The sequence below is a fragment of the Astatotilapia calliptera genome, chromosome 7 (assembly GCF_900246225.1).
Source record: "Astatotilapia calliptera chromosome 7, fAstCal1.2, whole genome shotgun sequence".
Classification (NCBI taxonomy): domain Eukaryota; kingdom Metazoa; phylum Chordata; class Actinopteri; order Cichliformes; family Cichlidae; genus Astatotilapia; species Astatotilapia calliptera.
Genome location: NC_039308.1, coordinates 5,486,334 through 5,498,819, shown reverse-complemented (window position 1 = coordinate 5,498,819; position 12,486 = coordinate 5,486,334).

Genomic DNA, 12,486 nt, shown 5'->3' with positions numbered 1-12,486 from the left:
AGGCGCCACAACCCCATTATTGCGCAAAGAACGTCACTTTCTATGTCATCTGTCCCCCATTCCACTGTCATTTGTCCCCTTGACCCACATTTTGAGATGATGTGCCCCTGCTTTTAATAGGTACGTCCGGCAGAGTAGGCTGCCTTTGTGGGTCAAGCGCAGGTGAGCAGATCAGCCTGCTCTGCTGTGCCCACATGCGACTCACAGTCACGTGACACTAGCTACACATTTCGGCCAGTGTGATAAATGAGTACAGAAAATGCAGCTCTAGTAAACAATTGATTACTGGACGAACAGACTCAGGTATCACGTGACAGTTAAAAAAGAGAGGGGGGGGGGGGGGGGTGATGGCATTAAATGCATCGATGCTCTCAGAAAGACTGTGCTGCTTTCAAAGAATGATTGTCACTTTGTTGGTGAGTCAGTGTGATATCAGGTTACTTTGCATCTTTCGCTTGGAGGAGTGTGAATGTGCATATTGAACAGGTATGAACAAAATACAAACCTGTGCCTCCTAAATGCAGCGGCTCCCAGCCCAGGGATTTAGGCTTTCAAAGGGTCAAACCTATCACTGCAAGGTTGACCAGCTGGAGAGAAAGCTAACAAAAAAATCCAAGTGTGGAGTAATTTATTGTAGGGTTGTTTTTTAATGAAATGCTAGGAATTTCAGTTAAGTGAAAAATGATTACCACTGTAGTGAAAATGGTAAATGGTAAATGGCCTGTATTTATATAGCACTTTTTACTAGTCCCTAAGGACCCCAAAGTGCTTTACATATCCAGTCATCCACCCATTCACGCACACATTCACACACTGGTGATGGCAAGCTACATTGTAGCCACAGCCACCCTGGGGCGCACTGACAATATATGTTTAGCTTTATCCTTTCTTTAATTTCATTTTTAGCACTCATCATCTACTGTGCCAGGGGTGTCTGTATATTATTTAAATGACTGGGGATCACCATTTTGACCTTAAGGTCAGAGATGCAACATAATAACCTAGAGCTCAGTGATTTAATCCCTGCTTGAAGAAAATACCATGAAAACACCATTACAGAGCGCACACTTCTAAACTGAAAGTGCACCACTAAGACCTCTGATAAGTTTGCTACTGAACACAGAAACTGTATTAATGTTTAGTGAAATTTAAATACATTTTGTATTAAAATCATTTTTTTGTTTAAAACAGTCATTTAATTATATTTTAATGGCATTTTCATTTAAAATGCAAAGTGGAATGAGTATGCTGTTGTTCTGTGTGGCAGTTCTTTACATTGATTTTATTATATTAATTGAATCAGTTCCCAAAAAGCACTGTTGAACTGCTCGCATGGCTTATAGGGCACTGCCTAAAGTGACCGTCAGGTGTCACAGCTATACTTACTGAGAGAAAAATAACAAAAAAACAATTTAAAAAATCCAGAAAAATGCATTTTCATGAGCGCCACAGGGGGGATTTTGTCCCACACCTCTTTGCAGATCCTCTCCAAGTCATTAGTGTTTCATGGTTGATGTTTGGCAACTCGAACTCTCAGTCCCTCCACACAGAAGTTTGTGGAATGTGTGCGAAACTTGTGGTCAACTACAAGACACGTCTCTGTGATTCCCAACAAAGGGCTTGCCACCAAGTAGGGGAGACCGGGGATAGTTGTAACATTTTTGACATTTCTGTCTGTAAATTGGAGCTCTTTTAAGGTAGTGGATTCAAAATGTAATGCAAAGTATTTACATGTCTCTGCTATTAAATAGTGCAGCTATTTTCTCTGCAGCACAATTACCCATTGCATGGTATGGTCTCAAACACAAAGAGTGAAATGTTACAATTAACCCCATAGTCTGGGTTAGTTGTAACATCCTGGGGTAAAATGTAACACAATGAAATAAGGGTACTAACAAAATATTAACATGTAATCTTTGTTTATTCAACACATGAATGCACTTACATCCATTTATGTAGCTGTGTGTGTGTGTGACAGAATGCAGAAATCTAGCTTTTGAACATATTCCAACCCCCCAAAAAAGACAAATTATGGAAATTTCTGCAACTGAATATTTCATTAACTTTGGTTGGTCTTCCTTGAGTTTGGCCTCATTGGCTCAGTGGGCATTATAACCTACAACTCTTGCACCAATTTTGAACCTAACAATGAAGCTGAAAAAATGTAGTTGTTCACCAGCATCGCAATTCCATTACTTTTTATCATGGCTTACCTTGGTGTGGTTTGCAAAGTGCTTCAGAAAGATGAGGAAATCTGTTTCTTGCACTCATCCTGATTTATTTCCACTACCAGTACTTCCTACTGGTCCATCTCTGACACAGAGGTCTGCATAATGTATGTGTGGGAACACAAACAGTGGAGGAATTGTGTTGCCAATGGCATTAACCGCATATACAAAAGCGACCAGTGAACGTCTCTCTGCTGATGTCGTTGCCCCAACTTGTTTAATATAAGTTAAAGTAATAGTGTGGTAAGTTGTAACATCTGCATTATTGTTACAACTAACCCAGACTGTTGCTGTTACAACTAACCCAGACTCCTATAGCCATGAACTAGCTAACATTACAGCCAACGGCTAAAACATTAGCACTAAAGACCTACACAGAATATATCCCCATAGACATACAAATAACATGATTTAAGTTTGATGACTCTAACTGCAAAGCAGATAATGCTATTAAACATTGAAATAAAGTAGAAAAACTTACTTTTTGGCATACAAATTACTTTTTTTGGTGTTAAATTGTCTGTTTTTGACAAAATGTGCTGATTTTTCACATGTGATAGCAGAACTGAATTGGGCATGCACAGGATGAGTCACATCATTTGAAACTTAGCCCTGATTGGAGAAATTGGAAGTGTTACAACTGACCCACGTTACAACTATCCCCGGTCTCCCCTACTAAAGCACGTTTTGCAAATCAAATGCTTATTACATTCATAAAAATGCAAATTCATTTGTTCTGTCTCTCACTGTTCAACTAAACCTACTACTGTAATATAGACTGATTACAAAATTAGCAGGTGTTCAAATAATTTTTTCCCTGACTGAACATTTATGTATAAGTTATGACCAAAGTTCATTTCATTTTTTCCCTTTTCTTTTTGTGCTGGTGGAACATATATTTACTGTATGTAGCTTTGTGAGCATATACGTGTTTCTTCCTTACAGACAGAATTACAGTCCAAGGTCACACGGCGACTTTAGGAAACAGGCTAATGCAGGAAGGCTGGAGCATAGCTCAGTACAATGGCTGATCACACATGTTTTCTGTTGATTCCTCTGATGCTGCTGAGCGAACCGCTTTGCAGGAGGAAGTACTTATTGTTCTGAACAAGTATTTTCGCCCTCTCTCTGGCAGGTGGACAATGGAATCAGTAGAGAGTAGGGGAGAGATAGCCACAAGAAGCAAACAGTTTTATTTGTTTCTTGTAAATGACGCAGGAATACCAAGAACATTTTTTTATTAAGATTTACGGTCAGCATGTTGGGGGTCATACAGAAATTAGCTTTGTTTCTTGCTCACTCTAAAGGAACTAGGTGGGTCAAAATACCATGATTAACCACTGATAATAACAGCGACAGACTAATTTTTAATTTGTCACACCAATGTTTAATCTTTCAAGATTAGAGAGAAACAGAAGTAGGAGAAAAGAAAATGAATAGAAAGAGAAACAAAGGTGAAAATGGGAGAAACGGTTTGGTTTTTCTGTAATCGCTGATGGTGCTCCACAGAGGCAGGAAATGGTGCTGTTACACATAGGAAATGACCTGATGAGATAGATAAAGGCTCCGGAAATCCAAACAAATCTTGGCAGATACAGCTGAAGGGGACACAGCTCACAGAAACATCTGAAACCACTCCCATAGTGTGATTCACGGGCCACATAGGAAAGAATAGAATCAAATAGAAGAGAAATGTCCTTTATTATCCCTCATTGGACAATTTTATTTTTTTTTGCCTGTCCCGTTTGGCTCTTTTGCCATCAGAATTATTGTCTAAAGGCAAAGAAAGATGCCCAACGGATTTACTGCAGTGACATGCCCGTGAGCTCCGCCAGCAGCCAGCTGTGCCTGAGTGACCGAGCCCCAGGCCGAGAGGCCGAGGGCACCCCACCCCCGAAGTGGCCCGAGCGAGCCCCGGGCTCCAGGCCCCGACAAGTAGCCACCAAGGAGTGAGCCGGTGTGTACCTGGACGCCCACCCCTGGACACAAAGAACCACCGACGCACTGATGTCTGAGGGCGTCTGCCACTGGCAGGGGGAGTCGTGGGGGAGAAAGGCCTCCAAACCTTGGAGGGCCTGAGATGTGCCCAGAGAGGTGGCGTCTGATACCCAACCTGACATATAGACACAGACATACAGGCACACACAGATACAAACATCCATTCCCACCCTCATGCTCTCATATGCACTTACTCAACACTCAACCAACGTGGAGACAGACATGAAGAGACACTGTACACACAATCACACTCCCCAAGCGTACTCTATACCCCAGGTCTTGATACCCTTGCCCCTGGAGGGGGAAACTGCACCCAGACCCAGGTAGTGTTACCCTTTTCTCTGGGGTGGAGAGAAGCAGACTGCCCCGACTCGGCAGCAGCAGGGAGGCCCACATTCCAGACCCCAATCGGACGGCCAACTCCTCCCAGACCCCATCGCTCCAGCAGGCCGCAGAGAACGGGGGGGACTCAAAACCTCCCTCCGCCCACTCATCCTGAGGATGTTTTACCAGTCAGTGTTGCTGGAGTACTTTTCTATGCTGTGGTGTGCTGGGGGAGCAGCACAGCAAAGAAGGACTCATCCAGGCTGGAAAAACTGATCAGGAAGGCTGGCTCTGTGGTCGGCATGAAGCTGGACACTCTGGTGACAGTGGCAGAGAAAAGGACACTAAAGAAACTGCTGGACATTATGAACAATGCTGGGCATCCTCTGCACATGGCCATAAACAACCAGAAGAGTCTGTTCAGTGACAGGTTGCTTCTCCCAAAGACAAGAACCAACAGACTTAAAAACTCCTTTGTCCCACACGCCATCAAACTGTTTAACTCCTCTCTGGAGGGGAGAGGGAGGGGAGACAGGAGGACAAAGGAGGGGGGAACAACTAAGCTGTAGTGCCTCTTCACTTCACCGTGCAATACCTTTTGTGCAATACTTTTTCTTAATAGTCAATGGTGCAATAGACTCCATACTTAAAATGTGCAATTCACTTGTATTTTTATTTTTATTTTATTCCTATTTATTCTATTTATCCCCTTTGTAATGTCCAATGTCCTCATTGGACAAATTAAGGTGTTACAGCAGCAAATTGACAGGCAGATAGAGCATGCAATTTTAGACAAAAATAAAGAATATGAAAATAAAAAGTAAGAAATAAGAGACTGTAGAGTAAGGGAAATTTTTTTAAATGTACAAAATGTTCTGTATATTTGTGGTTAAAAAAAACAGACTTTTAGCAGAAAATGGAAAAACTGGGCAAATAACAATTTTTGCATAACATGAGTAATACAGTTGTTCAAAGTTGCTTTGTTTTCATTGTCAAAAGAGTAAAAATTTGTTAAAGTTTGTAAATGATAGCTCATAGAACTAAGCTGAGTCTCATTCAGGACAGAAAAAAAGAGAGACCCATCCATCCACTGTGACCTCCTTTTGCTGTAGCTTTGAGAAACTGAGTGTGGCCAGTGTAGATGGTTTTTGGCTGAGCTGATTTAATGTTAAGTTTGCTCAACTAATGTTCTCTGAGGATGGTCGTGTAGGAGATGATGTTCATAGTATTCTCAGTATTCTCAAAATATTTGTATGTATTTAATATAAATTATGGTATTTGGTGTCCATCTATTAATCCAAAATTGCCACTGGAAATATTGTGACTATGCAGTATTTTTCCCACGCCCCTTTATCCTGCCAATCCAACAATTTTTGTCCCTGTCCTTGACATGAAGGAACATGTCATGAGGCAGCAGCCTAAGCAGAGAAGCCCAGACCTCCCTGTCCCAGCCACCTGCTTCAGCTTGTCCAGCTGTGAGATAAATTCTCTCCAGAGTGTCCTGGGTCTGCCTCGGGGCCTCCTCCCAGTGGGACATGCTCGGAACACCTCACCCAGGAGGCATCCTGATCAGATCCAGCTAACAGGCCTAGTCTGGCCCTGTACCGTCCTTCTGGAGTTAACTGGCCTAGACCCGGCTCTACACCATCCTCCAGGAGCCAATTGGCTTAGGCCTGGCCCTGTACCATCCTTGTGGAGCTAACAGGTTTAGCACCGGCCTCGCATTATCCTTGTGGAGCTAACTGGTTGAGGTCCGGCCTTGTACCATCTCCGATGAGTTAACTGGCTTGGGCCTGGCCCTGCACCGTCCTTCAGGAGCTAATTGGCTTAGGCCCGGTCCAGCATCTTCCCACAGGAGCAAACTGGCTAAGATCTGGCCCTGCACTGTCCTTCTGGAGTTAACTGGCTTAGGCCTGGCCCTGTGCCATTTTCCTGGAGCTAACTGGTTTGCTTCACCCAGAGGTCTGTACTGTTCACTTCTGTTAAGTACTAAAATTGTGGATGATGGCAGTATTTACTATTCTTATATGCCTCTTGGCCTTTTTGGACCCTCGGATAAGCAATTGCTTATGGACACATAGCAGGGGAACCTCTGAAAATGATCTTTATTCTGAAAAAGGCACATGCTCTATAATGCTGCAATGCTACAGATGTCCAAACTACCTCAACGGACTCCTTTTGATGTGGAGGAGCAGCGGCTCTACTCTGAGCCCCTCCCGGATGGCCAAACTCATCACCCTATATCTGAGGGAAAAGCCAGCCACCACAATCTCTTTCTTTTGGTCATTACCCACAGCTCGTGACCATCAGTGAGGATGGGGACGTAGATCAGCTGGTAAATCAAGAGCTTCACTTTTACACTCAGCTCTCTCTTCACCATGATGGACCGGTACAGTGTCCACATCAACATGCAGCCACAGCACCAATCCGTCTGTCGATCCCTCGCTCCTCTCTCCCCTCACTCTTGAACAAGACCCCAAGATACTTAAACTCCTCTACTTGGGGCAGTAACCTTTCAATATTGTAAAAATTGAAAGTATTATGTGGGGGTTTTGGAGCCAAAAGAGCCAAAATGCAGAATCAAACCTAATATTGCAGAGTAATGCACTAATAAAACACTAGAAATGACTCACAGTTCACAGACTAAAAACCAGTGTTGGGTAAGTTACTTTAAAATAGTAACTTAGTTACATTACTAGTTACTTCTCTCAAAAGTAACTCAGTTACTTCAAGTTACTCGTTACTTTCAAAGTAACTAGTTACTAGGGAAAGTAACTTTGGTTTTACTCAGAATTCTCTTGTTAATGTGTTTCTTCCATAACTTTGCAGTCTTCTAGCTTGCTTACTTGCCACAAGTGCACTGTGCCACCTACCAATAGAAAGGAAACGATAATGTGCATATTTCCACAAGAGAAATCCCACGCCTGGACCGTCATTGACTGCTTCCATGATTCTAGCCTACGTCACAGCGTCATGTGCGCCTTTTACATCCAACACAAAAACTGCAGTCGTGGTGCTTTCGATTGTACTCAGAACTCGGAAATTCTGCCTTCTGAATAGGAAGATGTTGGTAACACCAGACTGCAGATGAGCTGCATACAGAGCTGGACTGGGACAGAAAATTGGCCCGGGCATTTTGACTAGAGACCGGCCCGCCATTATAGGAAAAATCATAAAGCCTTTGAATGAAAATAAACACTATTGTGACAGTGATGTACACTGTTTTGATGGTATATATGCATCAATCTATCAATCGTTTGTTGTAAGATTCAGATAATTATTTTTTAAAAGCTAGACATTTGAAATGAGAATAAGAAAGAAAAGTATTTCTTTGCGCCCACCTCTCCCTGTTAATGCCCTACATGCCCCCCTGGCAAAACTTTGCTAGATCCGCACCTGCACAGTTACCAGCTGTCAGCTACCTAAAAAAGGATCCTGGGGTTATTTGTCTCTCAGAAACAGTTCATAACTTCCCTTCAACTCATTCATGTTAACTAAAAGGTAAACCTGTTTCTCCATCACCTGTTCAGCTCTGATGATTCAGTAAGGACATCTCCTGGTTTCATCTTCATGTTTCCCTCTCACCAGATAACCAAACCATATCATGACCAGCAGCTTTTTTGCAGCTGTGGCTCCAGCAAGCATCAGCTGATAGTAGAAAGTAATATTAAATAAATTCTAACAACAGCTGATCAAGCTTAAAAGTGCAGCTGTTGTTTAGCGCAACATCCGCTGGTTTCCTCTTTCGGCGCAAAGTGAGCGATAAACAAACAAGAGAGCCGATCAGCTGATCATTGATCAGTTTTCATGATTGAAGTAGAAACGGGAGAGGGAGGGGGAGAATGAGAGAAGAAGAGGCAGCTGTGCAGCAAAGACACAGAATAACTCCAGCTTTGTGCCTTTTTCATTGTAGCTGAATTACGGGACAAACTGTTTCTTTTCACCTCAATAAGAAACGCGTAATATTTTCTCTGAATACCAGACAGGACGGTTGACAACTCTAATAACTTATGAACAAAATAAAGTTAAACATCATTAACTTCATAGCACCACCCAGCTGTATAGAAACTCCGTCATGCTAGCTAGCACGCAGTACGGAAAAAGTCAGAATAACGAAAATAAACTCCACCTAAACTTGGTTCATATCTGACCCAGAGAGACTGCAGGTCATAACTTCTTACCTGAAGTTCAGTTCACACTTGGACCGGCGGCCGCCTCGGGTCTCTTTTCCTTCTGCGTCCCCTTTCCTTCATCCACCTGCTGGCTTCCACCACTTGCTAATGTTACTGAATCTGTGGAAGCTCCGCGATAGCCACCACACGAAGTAACGAGTAACGACCCTATCTAAATCCCAGTAACGACTAACGCGTTCCTGATTTTGGCATAATAACTAGTTACCGTGCTCGTTACCACAATAATAACGTAGTTACTGTAACGCGTTACTTAATAACGCGTTAGTCCCAACACTGCTAAAAACACAAATGATTTTAGTGAGTCCAATAATTTAATTATAAATGCTCCAAAGGAAACAAACAGCACAAATGCTGTGAAAGAGTACCTGGCTGGCTGAAAACGTATAGGCGTATTAGTAGACTTTAGTTTGTTCTTGTCACGATCCTGGGTCTTATGACCCAGTGTTTTGAGTTTTAGTTCATTTTGATGTTGATAGTATGTTTAAGCTCATTAGGTCTCCTATGTTCATTTGCTTATTAGTTCCCCCTTGTGTTTCCAACCCATGTTAAGTCTCCCCTGCTCTTCATGTGTTTCATGTCTGCGTCTCATTATGTTTCCTATTTTATTTTGAAGAGATCTTGTGTTTTTATATTATGTTTTGAGTCCTTTGTTGTACTGTTTCTTGTTTCCCTAGGTCTGTTATGGTTATCATAGGTTTAGTTCTTTGGCTTTGTCATATGGCTTCCCTGTGTTCCATGTTATGTCTACTGTGACGTTTTTGTACCACGTTTCAGGTTCCTATGTTCTGTCTCCCCAGTTGCTGTTAAGTTTGCATGTTTAGAGTTCAGTCAGTGTGTTTCCTGTTTTACTTTGAAAGTCCATGTCTCATGTGAGTGTTTCTAGTTTTGCTTCCCTTGTCTCGTCCAGCCTGATTACTCCCAGCTGTGCTCTCCTTCTGTGTCTCATTCCCTCATTATCCCTCTGTGTATTTAAGCCCTGTGTTTCTCTTTGTCAGTGTTGTAGTCTCCCTCATGCTGTGTGTTTTGTTAGTCATCCCAGTTTAGATTTTGTAGAGTTTTTGGTGTTCAGCAATAAAAGCTGCCCTTTTGCGTTCAATCCTGTCTCCAGTGAGTTTGCGTTTGGGTCCAATCCCTGCCTGCCACACAGCCGAAACATGACAGAAGACTACGACCATTACATGGCTCCAGCAGACAGTGAGCTGTATGAGCGCCAGGAGGCAGCCCTCGCCCAGCTGGAGGAGGAGCTCCGCTGGAAGCCGTGGCGCGCTCCGGATTTTGAGCACATATTCCGCGGAACTCGGCTGGCTTTTGGAGGTCCCCGAAGTTGCCAAAAGCCTCCGCCTGTTGCCCCGCTCGCACCCAAGCCTCGGCCGCTTCAGGTGGGAGTGCTCCGTTTTTCTTCGGATGCTCACGCTCCAGCCTCTGCATTGCCATCCCGCACGTCAGAGGCTCAGCTGTATGCCCCGTCAGCTTCCTCACCTCAGAGGAAGCGATGCTCATACCGCTGTCACTTTTCACTTGCTGAGCAACTCCCGGGGGTGAGTTATAATGACTGCCTTTCACACATCCCACCTGAAGCCATAACTGAAAAGAACAATAAACTCACCCCAGACACTGTTGGAATCTCCCTTTTGGACGATGACATAGACTGGGAAAAGTTTTTTCATTTTGCTCCCTCTGAACAGGGAGAAATCAAAGACAATAAGCACTCGCCAAAGGCTGTAAATGCTGTTAAAGGAAAAACTGAGTAATGTCACCAGGTCTCAAACACACAGTTCAGGTTCTGTCAGTTCAGGTTTTGTCAAGTCTGGTTCAGTCAGCTCACTTTAAGACTGTTAACCCAAGGACTTCAAAGACTGTACAACATGGTGGGAAAGATGCAAAATACATTTTTGCTAGGTCTGTTTTTGTCGACCCAGTACATATTAACCCTAAGCCTGCCAATTCTAAGACTGTTTTTTTCTGAGCCTGCTCCTTTGCCTGTTCGTGTTTCTGCTGCCAGGGCAGCTCAGGCCCAGCGTACCCCTGCACCCGTACCATTTCCTCGGGTGAGGGAGGCTGAGGTCCAGTTGGTCCCTGCTCTGGTTTCCAGGCCGGCTCAGGCTCTGTCAGTTTCTGCACCCGTACCAGCTCCTCGGGTGAGAAGGGCAGTTGCCCAGCCGTTGCCGGTGCCTGTCCCAGCTTCCAGGGTGAGGGGGGGCTGTGAACCAGTCCACCCCTGCACCCATGCCGGTCCCCAGGGTGAGGTCAGCCAGGATACAGCCCGTCTCCGCACCCGTACCTACTCCAGGGGTGGGAGCGGCTAGTGTCCGGCAGGTGCCTGCACCCGTTCTTGTTTCTGCTGAAGGCTCAGGCAACCCCGCCCAACAGTCCTCCCCGTGTTCCAGAGGCTCAGGAGTGTTCAGTCCACAACCATCGCCACCATCACTACTGCATGCTTTTCAGTCTATAGCTCAGTCATTAGCTCTGTTAGCAGCCCAGTCCATAGTTCATTTTCCTGTGTTTCCGTTAGCTCAGCCCTTAGCCCACTGTGCAGCTCAGCCAGCTCCCCAGCTGCTCCGCCGGAGGGTCCGAGGGGCCCGTTCAGTCACCAGCTGCTCCACCAGCATCCTCATCCACGTTTGCAGCAGCCGTGTCTCCGCCCATGCCATCGCCTGGTCCGGCTTCTGCTTCATCCGTGTCTTCATCCGAGTCTGGTCCCGCCTCGGCCTCTGCTTCTGCCACGCCTGGTCCAGCCTCTGCCACGCCTGGTCCAGCCTCTGCACCTCGGGATCGCCGGCCACTTTCCGGGCCACCAGCTGGACGTCACCGCCATCGAGCTGGTGGCCCGGTGAACCGTTTCCATGTTGCCGCCGTTGCTGTCCGCATGGACGGCCCCCGGAACTGTTTCCATGTTGCCGCCGTTGCCGTCAGCCTCCGGGCCGGCCCCCTGAGGAGTTGTGAACCGTTCCCTGTGCTCCTGTGCTTTTGATGGACATTTTGTTTTTGTGGCTTTGTTTTGTTTTGCTTTGTTTGGACCTGTAGCTCACTGTGCGTTTTGTTAGTCTTCCCAGTTTAGATTTTGTAGAGTTTGTGTTCAGCAATAAAAGCTGCCCTTTTGAGTTCAATCCTGTCTCCAGTGAGTTTGCGTTTGGGTCCAATCCCTGCCTGCCACACAGCCGAAACATGACAGTTCTGGTTGGAGGTTCTTATGTTCCCTGTTTGGTTCCTTGTCCATTTAGATTCTCCACCGTCCTCTGTGCGTCCCTCTGTGTGTGTTTGTGTTTATGTGTGTGGACTTGTGTCTTGTTTCTCTTTTCTGCCATCTCAATCTCACTGTCCTGTGTCGTGATCTCCCTCACTCATGGCTGTGTGTTAGTTTAGATTTCAGTATTCCCAGTTTAGGTTAGTTTTGTATTTCTATGACACCCTAGCAATAAAAGCTGTGTTTTGAGTTCAAGTCCTGTCTGCGAGTTTGCATTTGGGTCCAATTCACCTGCTCCACACACAGTTCATGACAATAATAATACATAAACAGACTGTTTTGCAACCAGAATAGTCTGTGAAAACTCAATGAAAACAAATTATTTACATCATGGAAACATTCATAATTATTTTCTTATCCATCCATCCATCCATCTTCATCCGCTTTATCCGGGGCCGGGTCGCGGGAGCAGCAGCCTAAGCAAAGAGGCCCAGACCTCCCTCTCCCCAGCCACCTCCTCCAGCTTATCCGGGGGAATACCGAGGCGTTCCCAGGCCAG